General features: G+C 45.0%; 1 pseudogene across 1 annotated transcript; it reads left to right on the forward strand.

Moving 5' to 3' along the window:
- The first annotated feature begins 372 nt into the window (after positions 1–372).
- On the forward strand, positions 373–5,328 carry LOC146551775 (interferon-inducible GTPase 5-like; annotated as a pseudogene). The gene is made up of 4 exons (XR_014890061.1): positions 373–823; positions 1,069–1,259; positions 3,522–4,083; positions 4,691–5,328. The product of XR_014890061.1 is annotated as an interferon-inducible GTPase 5-like (transcript).
- The last annotated feature ends 17,214 nt before the right edge of the window (positions 5,329–22,542 follow it).

Genomic DNA, 22,542 nt, shown 5'->3' on the forward strand with positions numbered 1-22,542 from the left:
AGAGAGAGAGATGAGGTCTATCACAATAGTTTCATTTTTCTGTCAAGAAAAAGTTATTTCGCAATACATATCGTTATCGTTCTATCGCCCAGCTCTACTCCTCAGATATTATGGCAGTAGACCTGCCAGGAAATTTTAAGAACTTTAAATTTTCAGTGCCTTGAAATGTATCTTGACATCATACCGTTTTGTATGTTAACTGAAAAATGTATTATTATTATTTTTCCAATTGTGTGATAACTTTCAACATCTCTCTTACTGCAGTTATCAGGGATCAGGATGGCTGACTTTAAATTAGTTAGAAAACAAATTAAAGCTCTACAACTCCATGACAAACCATCAGCTGTTGGATTAGTTAAGGAGCCACTGGGGATGGATGACATCACACTAAATATCGCCATCACAGGAGAATCTGGCTCTGGGAAATCCACCTTTGTTAACGCTCTCAGAGACCTGTCCGATGGTGACGAGGGAGCTGCTCCTACTGGTGTTACAGAAACCACATCAGAGGTCGGACCGTACCCCCATCCAAACTATCCCAATGTTACTTTATGGGATCTCCCTGGAATCGGCACCACCAAGTTCCCCGCTGATAAATATTTGGAGCTTGTTGGATTTGAGAAGTTTGACTTCTTCATCATCGTCTCAGCCGATCGCTTCAGAGAAAATGATGTGAAACTGGCTCAGGAGATTCAGAGGATGGAGAAGAAGTTCTACTTTGTTCGCTCAAAGATTGACAACGATTTACGAGCTGAAGAAAGAAGTCAGAGAGAGTTTAAGGTGGAGAAGACTCTTTCACAAATCAGACAAGACTGCATTCAAGGTGAGTGTCACATGAGATCATTTATATGAGTGAGACCAGTTTCTGGATTTAATGATGGTGATGCAGTTGTTGGAGAGTTCAGGCCACAGTTGAACAGTTCATCTCTGTTAGTTTTATGACTGTGTGGCTGCAGGATGCTTCTTTAGTTCATCCTCTGTTAATCTCCTTCCTTTAGGCCAACTTTCTGCTGATTGGCTGCCCCTCACTGACACACACGTGCACGTTTCTTTCCTTCTCTGACACAGGACTCACAGAATTAGGCATCAAGACTCCGCAGGTCTTCCTGGTGTCCAGCTTTCAGCTCCACCAGTATGACTTCTCCCTCTTACACAAAGCCTTAGAGAGCGGCCTTCCTGAAGTCAAGAGAGATGCTCTGCTTTTGGCCACGCCCAGTATCAGCAGCGAGATCATCAACAAGAAGAAAGAAGCTTTCAAGGTATGATTGTACTGTCAGACACTCTGTCTACAGCTTTACTGGAGTCTGATCAGCATACTCAAGGCTTTTTTTCTTAATCTGCCCTCACTCATCATAACATCAGCATTCACTCGAACAAAGGAGGTTATCAGCCAAGGTTTATCAGTCTAAGAGCAAATTCATATAAGAGAGGCCATGGTGACACCATGCAACAGACCTGAACGCGTTTGATTCTACAAATACAGAGAAAACTATGATGTTAGAAACATAAAAAGAGACGAAGAGAAGAAGCAGAAGCAGATAATCTCAGTGAGATGACCCATGTGACGAGTCTGAGGTTCACATTGAGGCTTATACAGTTTATGGGTGAAAATATTTACCTCTGTTGTGGGGACATCACCGTTTATAAATCTGATATAACTGTGTCTACATGAAGACACTGTCTTTCAGCAGAATCATAATAAACATCTCAATTTTCTTAAAGCCCCAAAAGCACAACATACGATGTAAGACGGGCTAATGTTGTTTGTTTTTGTGCAAAATTACCATGAAATCTTACATAATTAAAATGACTACAATATCAATAATATGCTACAATTATTATATAATTATTATTACTCACTGCCTCTTATTATAGTGTGCCTTCTTTAAGTATTTGTAAGTAATAACACTGTAAATTCAAATCAAATACATATAAATTCGATTTAATTACAGAGAACTTTTTCTTTCGATTGGGGAAATTTTTATAAACAGTTATTGAAATTTGTTTTTAGAATAAATGTAAATATTTCGGTGTGTGATGATGATGTAAGATTAAATAAAGCAAAAGAACTCGAAAAAAAGCCCCAAAGTTTAAAGTTTATCCTCTTTTTTTCATTCCAGGTATCAGAGACTAGAGATGGCACGATACCACTTTTTTATGTCCGATACCGATACCGATATCATAAATTTGGATATCTGCCGATACCGATATGAATCCGATATAATGTTTTTTAATCAACAAAACTGTTTTTTAAAATATCTTGCTGCATTTTGCAAGTCTGCAAGTTCATACTCAAGTTTAAAACAACAACTACACTAAAGCTATTCTGTTATACCTGTATACAAAAAAAATATTTCATAGTTCAGCAATACTGATCAATCTAATAAACTTAAACCTACACCATCCTCCCTATTCTGGTATTTTAAAGAGTACTTAGCGTAAATATTAAGCAACCTAACTAATAGGGTTCCAACTCCCAGCAACAACAAAAAGAAATAAATAAAAAATAAGGAACCACCCCTCACGCGCCACCTCATGATGCTTAATCGACGTAATCAACCTTAATTTGATGCAGTGTGAAAAAAAATGCACAGAAATCAATTATTTTTCAAGAAATATTAAATAGATTCAACATCTTTCTTCAACAAAATTGCAGACTGCACAGATGGTACCTTCCCAAAGTAAAAAGTACTATAGCTTACTAGGGTATATATTAGACTTAATAGTCACTATATACAGTAATTGACTTCTATTCATTTTACATCAAATTAAAACTTTGGGTGTCAGATAATTATTTATTAAAAGCTCGACATTTTAAATGAGAATAAGAAAGAAAAGTATGTCTTTGTGCCCCCTATTCCCTGTTCATGCCCTATCGGCCCCCCTGGCTAAACTTTGCTAGATCCGCCCCTGCACAGTTACCAGCCGTCAGCTACGTAGAAAAAGATCCTCGAGTAGAAAGTAATATTAAATAAATTCTAACAACAGCTTATCAAGCTTAAACGTTCTGCTGTTGTTCAGCCGCTGGTTTCCTCTTTGTGGTGCAAAGTGGGCCAAAAACAAACAAGAGATACGGACTCGCGACAGAAAAGCCGATCAGCTGATCATTTAAGCAGTTTCACGATTGAAGTAGCAGCCGGAGAGCGAGAGGCAGTCGCTCGTTAAGCTTAACGTGGGAATGCTTTACAAACATTCAGAGATGGACTTACACACTTGCTTTACTTCTCTCGGGGATAACTTTGTCGGAGATGAAATGCCAGGTTGCTAGCGAAGCTCCACATGCTATCCAGACCACCGACAGGTCCGGCATGCCACAGCTGCTCTATCACGTGATGCATACTGCTCCGACTGCTAACGTTCTGAGGTGAGTTACAGCGTGTTGCAAGTTTTGCGAGGTGCTTTCGTGATATTAATGGATCGGATTACATTTTTTATTTTTCTCCGATATCCGATCCAGTAATTTAGGTCAGTATCGGACCGATACCGATACGTAATATCGGATCGGTCCATCTCTATCAGAGACAAGCACAGACAACCAATTTGAAATTGAAACTGTGAGAGAATAAATCAAAGAAGCTCTGCTGAACAATGACAAATCACTGGCTATCACAAAGATCAAGGAGTTACTGGACAAGGAGAGGAACATTCCACTGAATATCGCCATCACAGGAGAATCTGGCTCTGGGAAATCCACCTTTGTTAATGCCTTCAGGGGCATGGACAACAGAGAGGAGGGAGCGGCCCTGACCGGTGTTGTAGAAACCACCTCAGAGGTCACACCGTACCCCCATCCAAACTATCCCAAGGTTACTTTATGGGATCTCCCTGGAATCGGCACCACCAAGTTCCCAGCTGATAAATATTTGGAGCTTGTTGAATTTGAGAAGTTTGACTTCTTCATCATCGTCTCAGCCGATCGCTTCAGAGAAAATGATGTGAAACTCTCTCAGGAGATTCAGAGGATGGAGAAGAAGTTCTACTTTGTTCGCTCAAAGATTGACAACGATTTACGAGCCGAGAGAAGAAAGAGAGACTTCAGCAAAGAGGAGACTCTTAGGAAAATGAGGGAAAACTGCATTCAAGGTGAGACTGATTTGTGTGTTCATCATCTCATACCAAAAACGTTTGTTCACCAAAGCTTACTGAGAGAAAGCTGCTTGAACATCACCATCCAGGGTGATAGACAAGGTACAGCCCAGACAGGAGGAGGATGATTGTCCTGATGATGGTGACACAGCTGCTGAAGAAGTCAGGCAAATGCTGGATAGATTAACTTTGTTATAAGGAAACTTTATTATACTTATTATAGTGTTTGGGAGGAGCTTGCAGTCTGATATCATCAGGTGATTTTGTATTAAGATAGTTCTCGATGAGTCACAGACGTCAAAATCATTTTTGTTGCAGTCGGTAGCTTAAATGTTACACATAAAGTGGCACAGTGTATTTTAAAATATAACTATATAATAAGCTTAATAAGGAATATATAGCAACAGTAAGCTATAAAATCAGCATATGAAAACACGACCCCAGTCTGTATGTGGTGGCTTACACAGTTACACTATGAGTTCAAATCCTTTACACATGTATGAAGTCAGTCGGCTCACTGAATCTGCTGAAAGATAAAATGCAGTTTTAGATGTTTTTATTATTTTGTATCTTATCATCATACTGTTTGTTTTTTCTGTGCCAGGACTCAGAGATTTAGGCGTCGAGGCTCCGCAGGTGTTCCTGGTGTCCAGCTTTGAGCTCCACCTGTACGACTTCTCTCTCTTACATGAGACCTTAGACAGAGACCTTCCTGAACACAAAAGACATGCTCTGCTGCGCGCCATGCCCAACATCAGCCTGGAGATCATCGACAAGAAGAAAAAAACTTTCAAGCGCCGATTGTATTGGTTGTCCGCTCTGTCTGCAGCTGTAGCTGCTGTTCCAGTTCCTAGGCTTTCTATTGCTGTTGACATAGCGGTGCTAGTTGGTGCTGTCACAAATTACGTCTTTGGGTTTGGTCTTGATATCAAGTCTCTGCAGAGACTGTCTGCCAGCACAGGCGTGCCATACGCCAATCTGCGTGCCGTCATCGTTTCTCCGCTGGCTGCGGTGAAAATATCGAAAGAGCTCCTCCTGAAGGTGTTGAGCCAAATTGCAGGAACAGTTACATTTATGGCACTGGAGGAAGTTTCCAGATTCATTCCAATAGTTGGAATCCCGCTGGCAATGGTGTTCTCTTTTACTACAACTTACAGACTTTTGAATTTCATCCTCAACCAGCTCGCTGAAGATGCCCAGAAGGTGTTCAAAAAAGCTCTGGGTCTGAACACCTCAGCGTGATTTAAATAGTTAAAGGCGATAAAGTGACACGTTTAAAACAGAAGGGTATGAAATAAAATTCCTAAATCATTGAATATGCAGTGAATCCAGCTGTAAACCAGCATCCTTACAGCTGATCAGTGCATCAGAGGCCTCGGCAGGTCTCATGACCTCAGAAACAACAGAGGAACCTCTCCCACCTTTACACAGCAACACAATAATGTGGCCTTTATATCCATCCATCCATCCTGCCTCCATCCATCCATCCACCCTGCATCCATCCATCCATCCATCCATCCATCCATCCATCCATCCACCCATCCATCCATCCTGCCTCCATCCATCCATCCATCCTGCATCCATCCATCCATCCTGCATCATCCATCCATCCACCCTGCATCCATCCATCCATCCTGCATCCATCATCCATCCATCCATCATCCATCCATCCATTCTGCATCCATCCATCCATCCTGCATCCATCCATCCTGCATCCATCCATTCTGCATCCATCCTGCATCCATCCTGCATCCATCCAGCATCCATCCATCCTGCATCCATCCATCCATCCATCCTGCATCCATCCATCAAGACCACCATATAACACATCATAACCCCAGCTGAGTTAGTGTCTATAATTACTGAATGTGGTGTGGACAGGATTTTACAAACTGTTTATTCATGTGTTATGTTGAACTTTCGTCTGTACCTAACTTATTGGTTACAAAATGTTTCATCTGCGATGGAATTTGGTTTGAGTCACCACTAAATATGAAATGAAGATCTTGAAAACACCCACAGGCCTGGCAAAAAATCTGTATGCTGTGTTTTTTTTTTTTTGTTTGTTTTTTTTTTTGGGGGGGGCCTGTCCCGTTTGGCTCTTTTGCCATCAGAATTGTTGTCTAAAGGCAAAGAAAGATGCCCAACGGATTTACTTTACCAAACTGACCATCCCAGCCTTGCCGTAATGGTCCATTTGATTCACCTTTTATTGTTTATTTTATTTTCACTTACTGAATACGGGACAGACTTGACTGGGGGAAAGAAGGGGAGAAAGAAAGAGGGAAAGAGAAACAGCTGAGAAGAGGGACAGGGGAGAAGGGCAAAAGACAAAAACCAACAGAACGGGCAGAGAAAAAAAATGCATATATCAATCACCTGGATCACCTGCTGAGAAAGAAAAAAGAAAGCAAGCAGAAGAGAACAAGAGTAATAGAATAAACAACATCAATGATATATGGGAATATGACAGCAAATACTAAATGTTAAACATTATTGTGCAGCACATAAGATCAACAGAACACAGTGTGCTTTGAGGTAGGAGCCAAAAAGGGTGTAGTTTGTGGGTGTGATCACCCGTGTGTACACCTGTGAGCATGGACGCGCTTGTTTTTTGTTTTTTTAAAAGGTTCCTTCATGTAATAATCTGCTAGAGGGTGTGGGGGGGCCACAGCCCCGTCCTCCAGGGCGTGAAGCAGGTGTGGAGGAGATCAAAACTCCAGACATCCAGAGGCCCCCAGAACACAAGAGACCAAGGAAGACCAACAGAGGGGCAGCTGCGCCACTGTCCCGGAAAGAGCTGAGGAGAGTCCCAGATGAGGGCTCACTCAGCAGCCGCGGAGCAGAAGCCAGGGGGAGTTGCAGTGACGCGCCCGTGAGCTCCGCCGGCAGCCAGCTGCGCCTGAGTGACCGAGCCCCAGGCCGAGAGGCCGGGGGCACCCCACCTCCGAAGTGGCCCGAGCGAGCCCCAGGCTCCAGGCCCCGATAAGCGGCCGCCAAGGAGTGAGCCGGTGTGTACCTGGACGCCCATCCCCGGACACAAAGAACCACCAACGCACCGATGTCTGAGGGGTTCCGCCACTGGCAGGGGAAGTGGTGGTAGGGGGAGATAGGCCTCCATACCTTGGAGGGCCTAAGATGTCCCCAGAGAGGTGGCGCCTGACACCCAACCTGACATATAGACACAGACATACAGGCACACACAGATACAAACATCCATTCCCACCCTCATGCTCTCATATGCACTTACTCCACACTCAACCAACGTGGAGACAGACATAAAGAGACGTTGTACACACGATCACACTCCCCAAGCGTACTCTACAAACCGGGTCTAGGTGCCCCCGCCCCTGGAGGGGGGAACTGCACCCAGACCCAGGTGGTGTTTCCCTTTTCCCTGCGGTGGGGGGAGGCAGACCGCCCCGACTCCGCAGCAGCAGGAAGGCTCCACACTCCAGACCACAGTCGGACAGCCAACTCCTCCTCCTAGTCCTAGCCCCCCTGCTCCAGCAGGTCGCAGAGAACGGGGGTGAGAGAAGACTCCGAACCTCCCTCCACCCGCTCATTGTAATGTTGATGCATGGGTGTTCTAAGGTGCATTTAAAACCCAGGAGGGCTTGGAGCTACCTGCCAGAGAGCAGCAGGTAAGCACACGGTCCCTCCTGCTAGCCCTCAATGTCTACGTGTATTTAAAATTGAGAGGTGGGCAACGATGCCAGGGGTGGGGTGTACACCCTGATGGTACTTTGGACTCCGTGTATCGTGCCCACCCCCAAGATCCTATATGTATGTGTAATGAGAGTGTGAGTAATGTGAATGTCTAAGTTGTGGGATAAAATTGAGGCAGAGGCAGCCAGAAGGGGACAGAGGGGGGGGGGGGGGGGTAGCCTCCTCTGCACCCTGGTGACATACCCCTACTCCAAGGCCCTGCATGTGTGGGTGGTTGTGGTGGAGCGGGAAGAGGGAGGCAGCTGGAGATGGGGAGGGAAGGAAGGGAGGGGCAAGTGACCCCTCCCTGGGGCCAGCTCCCCCGCTGACCCCAGTAGGCACCCCCATACTCCGCGACCCGCCAGGGAAAGGGGGCCCAGGCCCATCCAGACCGGGCCCAGTGCAGCAGCGCCGCCCGGCCCCACAGAGCCCGGGACAGTCCACCCAACCCCACCACAGAGAAAACTGCACCCACCCCACCATCCACTCATCTTCCAGACTACATAAGACGGTAAACGCCCAGGCTGAGATCTTCCTCCACCTCTCCTGTATCTCCCCCTCCTGCAGAGGCAGCTCCTGAGGAGAGGAAAGCTCCTGCAAAATGTGACAATCTCCCCCACCAGTTGAAGAGCCCCCCAGGTGGCTCGACGCACCGGCGGCACCCTGCTCCAGGGCTGGGCCCCCATGCACCCACCCGCCCACAACCCCGGCAACACACCAACCAGGACCCAAGCCCCCGAGGCCCGGTCCGGGTCCCAGCCCAGAGACGGAGCGCCCCCAGAACCTCACGCCCATCCCGGACCCACCCAGGGGCAGCCAGGCTACCAGGTCAGTAACCCACGTCCGTCAGCACAGACCCTCCCCTAGCCCCGCTGCACGCAGCCGCGAGGAAACAGTCACCGGAGAGCCAACAGAGCCCCTAACCGGACATGACCGCTACCCCGGGTTGAGCCCCCCAAGGAAGATGCCTCCGGGGAACCCCCCGACGCCCTAAGCCTGTCCCTACCCCCACACCAATCACAACAGTGAAGGCGGGACCAAACTATGACCCCCCACTAGGTGATGGAGCTGATCAAAGGAGCCCAGAGCAATTGATCTGATGTGGTGGCAGAGGCTGTATCAAGACTAATGTAATCTAATAGATAATTTCTATATTGGTTAGAATTAAGATTATTTTTATTTTTCCAGTTCATGAGGACTGTTTTCTTGGCTATGCATAGGGCAGTGAAAACCATATGGGCGATATTCTTTTCTGAAGTGACATTATCTAAGCTGCCCAACAAACACACTAAGGGGGAAGTTGGAATGTTACATTTCAGACACTTCGATAAGTCTTCACATATCTCGCGCCAAAACTTCTGAACTGGTGGACAGAACCAAAGAGCGTGGATATAATTGTCCAGTGAATTGGTTTGGCAGTGTGAGCAGTTGTTGGTAGACGTAAAGCCCATCTTGAACATCCGATGACCTGTATAGTGCACTCTATGTAATATTTTGTATTGAATTAATTGAAGACTGGGATTTCTAATTAGATGAAAGGTTTTTAAGCAAATCTGAGACCAGAAGTTTAGGTCTAAGTTAACTGATAAATCTGCTTCCCATTTTGCAATAGGAAGTGATATTGATTCATCTGTTTTAGAAAGCATTCTGTATATTTTGGATAGTAATTTGGGGGGTTTAAGAGTAAGAAATTGAACCACACTTGGTGGTGTTTGTAGTTCAACTTGACCCGGTTTAAATTTCTTTTTTACTATGGATTTAATTTGTTGATATTCTAAAAATCTTTTCTTGTTGATCCCATATTGTGTAACTAGTCCGTCAAATGAAATAAATTCTGTTCCTTCTAGTATATGTTCTAAATATTTGATTCCTTTATCACTCCAATCTGAAAAGTTTATCATATTATTGTTTTGTAATATGTCAGGGTTGTTCCAGATAGGTGTACGTTTGCATGGGATTAATGAAGACGCCGTCAATTTTAGAAACTCCCACCATGCTGTCAGAGAAGAGCTGATGTTGATGCTTTTAAAGCATTCATGTCGTTGGATGTTTGAGCTGATAAATGGTAGGTCTGAGATCTCTAGATTATTGCAGAGAGCTTGTTCTACATCTAGCCAAGGTTCATCTAAGAGGGTGTGTTTTAGCCATCCTGAGATAAACTGAAGCCTGTTGGCTAAGAAGTAGTGCTGAAAGTTAGGCAGTTCTAGTCCTCCTTTATCCTTGGTCTTTTGTAGTGTTTTTAAGCTTATACGTGGGGGTTTATTTTTCCAAAGGAATTTGGACATACATGAATCTAGAGATCTGAACCAATCTTGTGGCGGTTTAGTTGGGATCATTGAGAATAAATAATTTATTTTTGGTAAGACCATCATTTTTATAGCGGCAACCCTTCCCATGAGTGATATGGGTAGACATTTCCATCTAGCCAGATCATCTTCTACCTTCTTTAAAAGTGGGATATGGTTTAATTTAGTTAGATCTGCAAGCTTGGGAGAAACATTAATACCTAAATATTTTATATTTCCCGATTGCAGTGGTGTAGAAGAGGAATTATGGAAGGAGCAATTAATCGGTAGGACTGTAGATTTTGACCAGTTAATTGAGTAATCTGATATTCTTGCAAAAGAGTTTATCAATTCAATCACCCCAGAGATATTGGTTTGTGAATTTTGGAGAAAGAGTAACACATCATCCGCATAAAGGCTGATTTTATGTTCCACGTTCTTGCATTTTATGCCCTTAATTACTGAATTCTGTCTAATTGCTGCTGCTAGTGGTTCAATAAAAATTGCAAATAGTGAAGGGGAGAGTGGGCATCCCTGCCTGGTGCCCCTCAAGAGACAGAAGCTGGAGGATGTCTGGTCATTTGTTCTAACACAAGCTGTTGGGGAATTATATAATATTTTTAACCAGTTTATGAAAGAGGATCCAAAACCAAATTTGTGTAAAGTTGCAAATAGAAATTTCCAGTTAACTCTGTCAAATGCTTTTTCTGCGTCTAAAGAGAATATTGTAGTTTCTAGGTTTTTACTGTATGAGTAGTCTATCAAATTAAGTAATCTACGTGTATTTGTTGATGAGTGCCTACCTTTTATGAAACCAGTTTGGTCAGGATGAATTAAGAGGGGGGTTATTTTCTCCAGTCTCTTTGAGAGAGCTTTGCAGATTATTTTAAGGTCTACATTTATAAGGGATATTGGACGATAGCTTGAGGGATATACAGGGTCTTTGCCTGGTTTTAGCAGGAGATTAATGTTTGCAGAATTCATATTTGATGGAAGTCTGCCCTTTTCTTTAATTTCCAACAACGTTCTGTAGAAAACTGGTGCTAGAATCGACCAGAATTCTTTGTAGAATTCTGCAGGAAAGCCATCTGGACCTGGAGCCTTATTATTGTGCATACTTATCAGGGCTTCCTGGAGTTCACCTGGTGTCAGTGGTGAATCCAGTGCCATTGCTTGAGTGTCCAATAATTTTGGAAGAGTTATGTTGTCCAAAAACTGATCAATTTCTTTTTTAGATGGGTTTATTTGTGGTGAATACAACGTTTTATAGAAATCCCTGAAAATGTTGTTTATTTGTATCGGATCATATATTGTGTTCCCAGATGAATCTTGAACAGCACATATAGTTGTTTTTTCTTTATTTATTTTTAGCTGGTTTGCTAGAAATTGACCGGATTTATTACCATGTTCATAATTTTGTAGGCGTAGTCTTTGTACTAAGAATTTTGTTTTTTTATCAATTATCTCATTTAATTCTAGTTTTGTTTTGCGTATTTTGTTCAATGTTTCCTGATCTTGGTGGGACGCGTAGGCTTCTTCTAGTGATTTGATGTTTTTTTCTAATTCCTGAATATTTTTGTTTTCTTTTTTCTTTTTATGTGATGAGAAAGAAATTATTTTACCTCTCATCACAGCTTTCCCTGCTTCCCATAGAACAGAAGCTGATGTTTCGGGAGTGTCATTATAGTTCAAATATGAAGTCCACTCTTTTTTAAAATATTTAATAAAGTCTTCATCTTTAAGTAGTGATATATTAAATCTCCAGTTTTTTCTTGGCGTAGTATTATTCTTGTGCATTAGTGTTAAAGATACAGGACCATGATCGCTGACAGCTATAGGGTGAATCTCAGTGTCTGAAATGTCGTTCAGCAGTGAGCTGCTGACCAAAAAATAATCCAGACGAGAGTAGGAGTGATGGACATGTGAGAAAAAAGTATATTCCTTACTGGTGGGGTGAAGGGAGCGCCATGCATCGCAAAGACCAAAGTCGCTCATATACTGTTTGATTATATTTGTGGACTGCCAATTACGCTGAGTTCCCGCTGTATTGAGCCTATCCATGTCTTCATTTAGTCCAAGGTTGAGGTCACCTCCAAGAACAAGTGTGCCATCTAAGTGTTCAGAGAGTGCACTGAAAAAACCGTGAAAGAATGAGGGATCATCAACATTTGGACCATATACACTTGCAATACATAGCTTTTTATCACGTATAGATAGTTTAATGATTAAGAATCTGCCCTCTGGATCTATAACTGTATCGAGTACTGTGAAATTAATATTTTTATGTATTAAAATTGCTACTCCCCTTTGTCTAGAATTATAACAAGCTGAGAACACATTAGGAAACTCAGGTGTTTTAAGTTCATTCGAACCTCTAAGAGGTCTGTGGGTCTCTTGTAATAGGACAACATCTGCCTGTAGTTTTTTGAGTTGGTTAAATATTTTCAACCTCTTTTCTCTGGAGCCAGCTCCATTTATATTCCATGTAATGAACCTCAGTGTACCCATAGATGTTTGTGTATAACTAGGGATGTATGCTGTGTGCGTTGCTTAGACAGGTGGAGAGAATACGTCACTTGTTCATAAATAAAGAGAAGGAGAGAGAGAAAAAATGTGTGGCAAGATGCTCCCTGAGTCTGACTTTGTGTATGCATAGTTACTAATATGAGTAGGCTTGGCTTAAGTGTGTGTGTATCTTATATGACTGTGTGCGCTGTCTGACTGATGTAAATGTGCTGCCGTTGAGCACATGGTGCATATGTGTCGAAATAAAGGATGTTTGTGGATGAGTGTCGAAGCAGGTGATCGAGGCAGTGAAAGGAATAAAGAAAGAAACCAAGGACAGGGGTGAGCAGCATAAAACCAAGAGGGGGAAAAGAGAGGAGGGAAAAAAAAAAAAAAAAAAAAAACGAGAAGAAAAAAAAAAAAAACAGAAACAAAACGTAAACATTCCAATTAAATCACTGACGGAGAGTGACGGTGTTAATTCTGCTATGAAATCACACTTTAAGATGCGATTTGATACTGGTAAGTTAAACAGATGTTAATGCAAGTTAGTGTGAGTGGATAGGGAAATGGTGTAGCTGATTCTTATCTGGTGTGAGGTTAATACAGCCACGGAGTGATGTTGGGGTCGCGGTGGAGCTGTCCGTCCACGTACAGCCGGTCCACAGCGATGACAGCGCGGGAGCCCTTCTGGATGAAGCCGCGTCGGATTGGGAAGAGGACCCTGCGTCGTTCCAAGATCTCTTTGGGGAACTGGTCGTTCACGCTGAAGTCCGTTCCTTTTAATTCCCTGCCGCGGCTTTTCACATGTTGCTTTTGTTTGAAGTGGCCGAATTTGGCCACGATAGGACGTGGTCTCCCGGCCGTAGCCCGAATGGGGCCGAGGCGATGTACCCGATCGAAGACGATGTTCTTCACAGTGTCCTCCGGCAGCTTCAGGTGGGTTTTGATGAAGCTTTTTACCGTGGTCTCCGCGTCCTCTCCAGCGGCTTCTGGAATACCAGAAAATACCAGATTATCACGCATGCTACGAGCTTGTAGATCGATAACTGTTTCTTTTATTTTTTTATTTTCTCTATTGAGCTGGGTAACATTATCTGTGAGACATTTCACCGACTCCCTTAGCGTGGCATTTTCAGCAGCAAGCGTTTCCACCTGCTGCTGGCTGTACTCCAGGGATTCTCGCAAGCATTTAAATTCTCGGTGAAGAATCTCCACCAAGGACAGCCTTGCGTCGAAACTGGACAATCGCTTGTCGATTGACTCCAATATGTCGGCAATATCTTTGCCGGCTGGCGATGTTGAGCCGGGGGAATCTGCCGGGCGTTGTCTTTTCGACGACGGCGTCTCAGCTTTGGCCGGGGAAGCTGCACACGGGGTCTTCTTCATCACGAGATCCTGAAAGCACTGATCGATGTAATCTTGGAGAGTCTCTAAACTCTCCTCGTTGTTCTCCAGGGTGTTGGAGATTATTTAGACAAATAGTGTTAGTTATAAGACAATTGATAAGTGTATTTGGTAATGCTGAAGCTTAAGCTTAAATGAATTTGTTCAAATCTAAACTACCATTTGCTTTAATTTTCCGCCAAAATCTCCGGCGTCTGACGTCAGTTACAACATGAGTCGCTTACCTTGTCCGTCACTTACTCACATGCCCGTCACTTACTCCTGTAAGTTGGCTGTGTTTTTGCTTGTTGCTGCCAAAGGTGATTCATAATGGTGACATATCTATAAAATTTTTAAAACTTCAAAGAATCTCTTTAAAGTTTTCTGCTCATAATAGAATAGTGAGTGTAGAATTATGAGCAGAAAAATAAATTTGAGCAATTGCAGCAACATAATAAAGCTGAAAAAAGTGAATGTCTAACTAATTTCTGAACCCACCGCATGTATGTATGCATTTCTCTCTGATTTATTATCACATGTTGGGTTTGCTTTTGTTGAATAAATTTAACTGCCTGTGTAAGGCAAGGTAAGTTTATTTGTATAGCACAATTCAACAACAAGGTGATTCAAAGTGCTTTACAGAGACATTAGACACAAAAACAAATAAAAAGCATGATTTAAAATTGATTAAAACAAGAAAACAAACAATCTAACTAATTAACAAACAAACAAACAAAACAGTATATAAAATCAAAACAGATAAAATCAGAAGAGTAGATAAAATCAGTAGTTAAAATGTAAGTTTTGAAATTTAAGCTTAAGTGCGGATTTGGTGCTTTATTCAAATGCAGCTGAGAACAGGTGAGTCTTGAACCTGGATTTAAATAAACTGAGTGTTTCAGCTGATCTGAGGCTTTCTGGGAGTTTGTTCCTGATATATGGAGCATAAAAGCTGAATGCAGCTTCTCCGTGTTTGGTTCTGACTCTGGGAGCTGACAAAAGACCGGATCCAGATGACCTGAGGGATCTGGAAGGTTCGTACTGGGTCAGGAGGCCACTGATGTATTTTGGTCCTAAACCATTCAGAGCTTTATAGACCAGCATCAGAACTTTAAAGTCTATCCTCTGACGGACAGGCAGCCAGTGTAAAGACCTCAGAGCTGGACTGATGTGGTCCACTTTTTTGGTCTTAGTGAGGACTCGAGCAGCAGAGTTCTGAATGAGCTGTAGTTGTCGGACTGATTTTTTAGGTAGACCTGTAAAGATGCTGTTGCAGTAATCAAGCCTACAAAAGATGAATGCATGGACTAGTTTTTTCCAGGTCCTGTTGAGACATCAGATCTTTTATCCTTGAAATATTCTTGAGGTGATAGTAAGCTGATTTTGTTATTGTCTTAATGTGTTTTTCTATGTTTAGGTCTGCATCCATCACCACACCCAAATTTCTCGCCTGGTTTGTGGTTTTTAGGTTTTTGTTTAGCTGGAGAAAGTTGTGGCACAACCAGTCATTAATTTCCTCAATGCATTTACCAAGAGCCTGTACAGGGCCTCGGTCTCCTGGTGACATTGTGATATATATTTGTGTGTCATCTGCATAGCTGTGGTAGTTTATTTTGTTGTTTTTTATAATCTGTGCCAGTGGGAGCATGTAAATGTTAAACAGAAGGGGTCCCAAGATGGAACCTTGGGGAACTCCACATGTGATACTTGTCTGCTCAGATGTGAAGTTACCTGTTGATACAAAGTATTTCCTGTTTTCCAAGTATGTTTTGAACCAGTTTAGTACAGTTCCTGAAAGACCTGCCCAGTTCTCCGTTTGAGTAATGTGTTGTGGGCAACTGTATCAAATGCTGCACTGAGATCCAGTAAAACTAAGACTGACATTTTTCCACTGTCTGTATTTAGACATATGTCATTAAACACTTTGGTTAGAGCGGTTTCAGTGCTGTGGTTCTGTCTAAAACCTGACTGGAAGGCATCATGGCAGTTTTTCTGTTTTAAGAAGTAATTGAGCTGTTGAGAAACTGCTTTTTCAATGATCTTACTTAAAAATGGGAGATTTGAGATCGGCCTGATTTCGCGAGAATGTCTCATGACAGTGACGTAAGCGAGTGCGACGTTAGTGACAACAGCTGTGTGCAGATCAACAGTGGATCATATATCGAGTGGGGAGAGAGTATGAGCGTGCAGCGTTTAAAGCGTGGAAGTACTGACCTTACTTTGAGTTTGATTCCATAAAAAGTGACAAAAACATTAGCGTCCGTTGTGCGTGGGAAGAAAACTTCTTTTTACAGCAAAAAACCCCCCTAAACTTCCAAGCAAGCACCGAGTGCGCTACCACGTAATGGGAAACTCACAGAGAAACTGTCATGGTCTGGGTCTGATGACCCAGAGCTCATGTATTTCTTGTATATTGTTTTTCCGTATGTTATGTTTTGGTGGTTTTCTCTCCCTTTTTGTCCTTTCTCCCTGTGTGCTCCCGGATGTTTTGGGTCACTTTCAGTCACTTTCTTTATTCAGAAAAGGGCTCCCCACGTTTGATTTAGCAGGTTTTTCATCAGCTGTCTTTTCCGATGCAACCCAAAAAGGATTTACAGTGGATAGAAAAAGTGTAGACATCGCTGTTAAAACGCTTTTGTGATGTTAAAACTGAGATCACAATGAATTTCTTCATGTGGGACGGACAGACATCGGACTTTTTTCATTTTCACTGTTGTCCCATATTTTCTGAACTTTTTAATTTATGTTAACAGAGGTGTTAACGGCCTAAAACCTATTTTTGATGACAACATTATTTGCTTTGCTCCGCCCAATGTGGTTGAAAGTTGAGGATGTGGTTGGGGTGTAAATACCACATGTACTCAGCTCCATAATTTCTGGAAAAATACAAAGACACACAGGTTTAAATCAAATAACTGACATGAGATTAAAAATCAGACTTTCAGCTTTAATTTCAGGCATTTCTGCATCAACTGTTTATGAATCACAGACAGCTTTTATTCACCGTCCTCCATCTTCAGAGGATCAGAATTTCATGGCCACACGAGGCCTGTTCCCTCTAAAACTGCTGAATAAATAAGTCACATTGGCCGGTCTGATTAACAGGAAGATTAAACTCTGTTCTTTGTTTTCTTCTACTCTCAGAAAAATTATGGTTCTTAAATATTTCGTCAGATGTCTTCATGGTTCTTTAAAGAACCATCATACGTCAAAGAACCTTTTTATTTTGTAGACGGTTCTTCAGCTATTACAAATGGTTCTTTAAAGAACAAAAGGTAGCAATCTAAGTTTGATGGTGTAAAATGGCATAAATATTTATTCACTATAACGAGGCTGTGAATTATACTGTGTGTTTTGTTTGTGTGCGTGTCTGTGCGAAGGGGGAGGGAGGGATACCTGGTGATTACCCTTTAAGAGCAGATGGTAGGAAACTGAATATTCAAATAAAAGTTAGAAATACTTAAAAATATACTGGTGGCAGGGGTAGGGGGGGAAGCCTAAAGACCCTACCCCCAACACCCCGCAAACCCACTGATCACAAATAATGTGGTAATAGAATATGGAATTTATTATTAAGACATTTATGAATATGGTGAGTTAACAAACAGTAGACACAATGCACACATCCAAATACTGTACTTTAGTTTTAAATTTTAATAAAGTATTACTATTTTCCGCTTCAAGGCATTACTTTTGAGATTATTATACATATTAGAAAATATAGCATAATGATAATACTAGTTATTGTAAACTTTACAAACCACCCAGCACCCATGTAAAGTCAAATTATAAAATACAAGTAAATAACAATTGCACAGCAGAATGTCAATGTGTTCATTACCGACACACTTAGTTTTGACAAAGCACACTGTTTAGGTAAAGGATCTCAGTACTTGTTTATCACTGAGTAATTTGTTAATATGTGTTTCAAGCTCCTCCTTGAATCGCTACCTTATCGTGGTGGAGGGGTTTGTGTGTCACAGGGATCCCAGGGGCTATGTTGTCTGGGGGTTTTTGCCCCCTGGTAGGGTCTCCCATGGCAAATTGGCCCTGGGTGAGGGACCAGACAAAGAGCGATTCATAAGACCCTTATGAAAAGGACACCGAGGGAACAGTTTACCCTGCCCGGGATAGGGTTACCGGGGCCTCGCCCTGGAGCCAGGCCCGGGGAGGGTGCCCGAGGGCGAGCGTCTGGTGGCCGGGCCTTAGTCCATGGGGCCCGGCCGGGCACAGCCCGAAGAGGAGACATGGGCCCATCCTCCCGCAGGCCCACCACCCGCAGGAGGCGCCATAGGGGTCGGGTGCATTGTGTGCCGGGTGGCGGCCAGGAGCGGAGGCCCTGGCGGACTGACCCCCGGCTGCCAAGACTGGCAATAGGGACATGGAATGTCACCTCTCTGGTGGGGAAGGAGCTTGAGTTAGTGCGTGAGGTTGAGAGGTACCGGCTAGATATAGTCGGGCTCACCTCTACACATGGCTTGGGCTCTGGAACCAGTCTCCTGGAGAGGGGCTGGACTCTGTCTCAGTCTGGAGTTGCCCTTGGTGAGAGGCGGCGGGCTGGGTATCCTAATATCCCCTCGGCTTGCTGCCGGTACGTTGGGGTTTTTCCCGGTGGACGAGAGGGTTTGTTCCCTGCGCCTTAGGGTCGGGGAACGGGTCCTGACTGTCATCTGCGCTTATGCGCCGAGTGGCAGTTCAGAGTACCCAGCCTTCTTAGAGTCCCTGGGGGGGGGGGGGGGGGGGGGGTGCTGGAGGGTGCTCCACCTGGAGACTCTGTTGTCCTGCTGGGAGACTTCAATGCTCACGTGGGTAACGACAGCGAGACCTGGAGGGGCGTGATTGGGAGGAACGGCCTCCCTGATCTGAACCCGAGCGGTGCTCTGTTATTGGACTTCTGTGCTAATCACAGTTTGGCCATAACGAACACCCTGTTCGAACATAAGAGTGTCCATAAGTGCACGTGGCACCAGGACGCTCTAGGCCGTAGGTCGATGATCAATTTTGTAATCGTATCAGCAGACCTGCGACCATATGTTCTGGACACTCGGGTAAAGAGAGGGGCTGAGCTGTCAACTGATCACCACCTGGTGGTGAGTTGGATCAGGTGGCGGGGGAAGACGCTGGACAGACCTGGTGCACCTAAACGCGTAGTGAGGGTGTGCTGGGAACGTCTAGCAGAGGCCCCAGTCCGCGAGATCTTCAACGCACACCTCCGGCAGAGCTTCAACAGCATTCCGAGGGAGACTGGGGACATTGAGTCCGAATGGACCATGTTCAGCGTCTCCATTGCCGAAGCTGCTGCATTGAGCTGCGGCCGCAAGGTGGTTGGTGCCTGCCGTGGTGGTAATCCCCGAACCAAATGGTGGACACCAGAGGTGAAGGGAGCCACTAGGCTGAAGAAGGAGTCCTATCGGGCTTGGTTAGCCTGTGGGACTCCGGAGGCAGCCGACAGGTATCGATAGGCCAAGCGGAACGCGGCTCGGGCAGTGGCTGAAGCAAAAACTCGGGTGTGGGAGGAGTTCGGAGAGGCCATGGAAAAAGACTTTCGGACTGCCTCGAAGAGATTCTGGCAAACTGTCAGATGTCTCAGGAGGGGAAAGCGGTGCTCTACCTGCACTGTGTATAGTGGTGGCGGAGCGCTGCTGACGTCGACTGAGAAAATTGTCAGGCGGTGGAAGGAATACTTCGAGGACCTCCTTAATCCCACTGACACGTCTTCCGAGGAGGAAGCAGAGTCTGGGGATGAGGGGAATGACCCGCCAATTTCTGGGGGCGAGGTCACTGAGGCAGTTAAACAACTCCTTGGTGGCAGAGCCCCTGGTGTTGATGAGGTCCGCCCCGAGTTCCTGAAGGCTCTGGACGTTGTAGGGCTGTCCTGGTTGACACGCCTCTGCAATGTTGCGTGGAGATCAGGGGCAGTACCTGTGGACTGGCAGACCGGGGTGGTGGTCCCCATCTTTAAGAAAGGGGACTGGAGGGTGTGTTCCAACTACAGGGGGATCACACTCCTCAGCCTCCCTGGGAAAGTCTATGTCAGGGTGCTGGAAAGGAGAGTTCGTCCGTTAGTCGAACCTCGGATACAGGAGGAACAATGCGGTTTCCGTCCTGGTCGCGGAACACTGGACCAGCTCTTTATCCTCTCCATGATACTTGAGGGTGCATGGGAGTTTGCCCAACCAGTCTACATGTGTTTTGTGGACCTGGAGAAGGCATTCGACTGTGTCCCTCGGGGTGTCCTGTGGGAGGTGTTGCGGGAATATGGGGTGTCTGGCCCATTGCTACGGGCCATTCGATCCCTATACAACCGTTGCAAGAGCTTGGTTCGCATTGCCGGCAATAAGTCGGACTCGTTCCCAGTGGGTGATGGGCTCCGCCAGGGCTGCCCTTTGTCACCGGTTCTGTTCATAATTTTTATGGACAGGATTTCTAGGCGCAGCCAAGTGGCGGAGGGCTTTCGCTTTGGTGGCCTCAGAATCTCATCTCTGATTTTTGCAGATGATGTGGTTCTGTTGGCTTCATCGGGTGAGGGCCTCCAGCTCGCACTGGAACGGTTCGCAGCCGAGTGTGAAGCAGCGGGAATGAGGATCAGCACCTCCAAATCTGAGGCCATGGTTCTCAGCCGGAAAAGGGTGGAGTGCCCACTCCGGGTCGGGGATGAGTTCCTGCCCCAAGTGGAGGAGTTCAAGTATCTCGGGGTCTTGTTCGCGAGTGATGGGAGAAGGGAGCCGGAGATCGACAGACGGATTGGGGCTGCAGCTGCAGTAATGCGGACGCTGCACCGGTCCGTCGTGGTGAAGAGGGAGCTGAGTGTAAAAGCGAAGCTCTCAATTTACCGGTCGGTCTACGTCCCTACCCTCACCTATGGCCACGAGCTGTGGGTAGTGACCGAAAGAACGAGATCGCGGATACAAGCGGCAGAAATGAGCTTCCTCTGAAGGGTGGCTGGCCTCTCCCTTAGAGATAGGGTGAGAAGTTCGGCCATCCGGGAGGGGCTCAGAGTAGAGCCGCTGCTGCTCCACATCGAAAGGAGCCAGCTGAGGTGGTTCGGGCATCTGACAAGGATACCCCCTGGGCGCCTCCTGGGTGAGGTGTTCCAGGCATGTCCCACCGGGAGGAGGCCCCGGGGCAGACCCAGGACACGCTGGAGAGATTATATCTCTCGGCTGGCCTGGGAACGCCTTGGTATTCCCCCGGATAAGCTGGAGGAGGTGGCTGGGGAGAGGGAGGTCTGGGCCTCTTTGCTTAGGCTGCTGCCCCCGCGACCCGGCCCCGGACAAAGCGGATGAGGATGGATGGATGGATGTGTTTCAAGCCAAATAAATGACAGGGAGAGAGAGACAGAGTCACGTTAGAACACGTCGTACTATGGCAACCTCCCGAAAGAGAGGGGAGGGGGGGTCAATCGTTGGGATGCGCATGATATAAATACTGAATATATACAAATAACAGCTTCAGCTGATGCAGCCTGACTCAAGCCTAGATGTTCAGCACACACAGGGGTACCGTTTAAAGTTTAGTGTTAACCTGAGTCACTGATCATTTGCAGTATTACAGAGTCTGGCTGTCAAGAGATGTATTCTAAAACACTTCTTCAGCTGAGAATCAGAGAGGAGAAACACACAGTTTTACTTTTATACAAGGGCAGCACAGAGCACTCGCACTGAGAGTGAGCAGTCTGAGACTCACAACTTTGAGACTGCCCTGGTCTTTATTTATACATCAGTGGGCGTTTGTTCCTTACATTGGAATGTGGATGTGTATATGTATGTGTGTGTCAGAGTGTGACCCCATAAACGACTTCCCTTAACCTGCTGGTCTGGAAAATCCAACAGTTCATCTATATGTAAAAAAGGGCACTTAGACTAAAACTGACATAGCTACGTTAATCCTACCGTAAAACAATAAGACAAGGTACGACCTTTCCCATGCTCCCAGGATGTGGGTGTGAATGCCAGAGCACTCTGGAATGCAAACAAAGCCTTTGCAGACTATTAACGTAGTCCAGCTCTATACCGCCATAGTAATCCAATCAGATTTACCTGTTTTGCTGCGTTTGGTTCGCTCTGCCGTGGCCTGTGAAGGTGGTATCCCCGGAGTGGACTCAGATCTGTCTCTGGGCAATTCACTTTTAAGAAAAATCACAGTTACAATTACAACAGTTATCACTCCTAACACTACCATTGCTCTCCAATTTCCCCATAACGCCATTTTGGATGTTTTTCTTATCCCTTTTCTGTCCAATGTAATTTCACTTGTTCTTTTTGTTTTGTTTTGTTTTTGTTTAAAAAACCTTTATCTTCTGAGTCGGGTGATTCTCTGTTGCTCTTCTTTCTTCAACTTCCGGGGTAGACTACCCTTCAGTCGTTGCATGGATCAGGGATTTATTCTGTCCCTGGGCTGGGATCCACGTGGGAGGTCTCAGCCGAGTTCCCCCTCTTTTCCTTTGCAGAGAGCCTTTCCGACCTCTTAGGCTCTTCCGCTACAGCACACTGGCTCCAGTGGTACCAGGTTTCGCCTTTCCCTTTCAGTCGGACCGCGTGTGAGGTCCTGGTCTCCACCTCGAATGGACCTG

This window comes from Mchenga conophoros, linkage group LG19, assembly GCF_057382185.1.
Source record: "Mchenga conophoros isolate Kocher_MC1m ecotype Shallow Benthic linkage group LG19, M_conophoros_male_GT1.1, whole genome shotgun sequence".
Lineage (NCBI taxonomy): Eukaryota > Metazoa > Chordata > Actinopteri > Cichliformes > Cichlidae > Mchenga > Mchenga conophoros.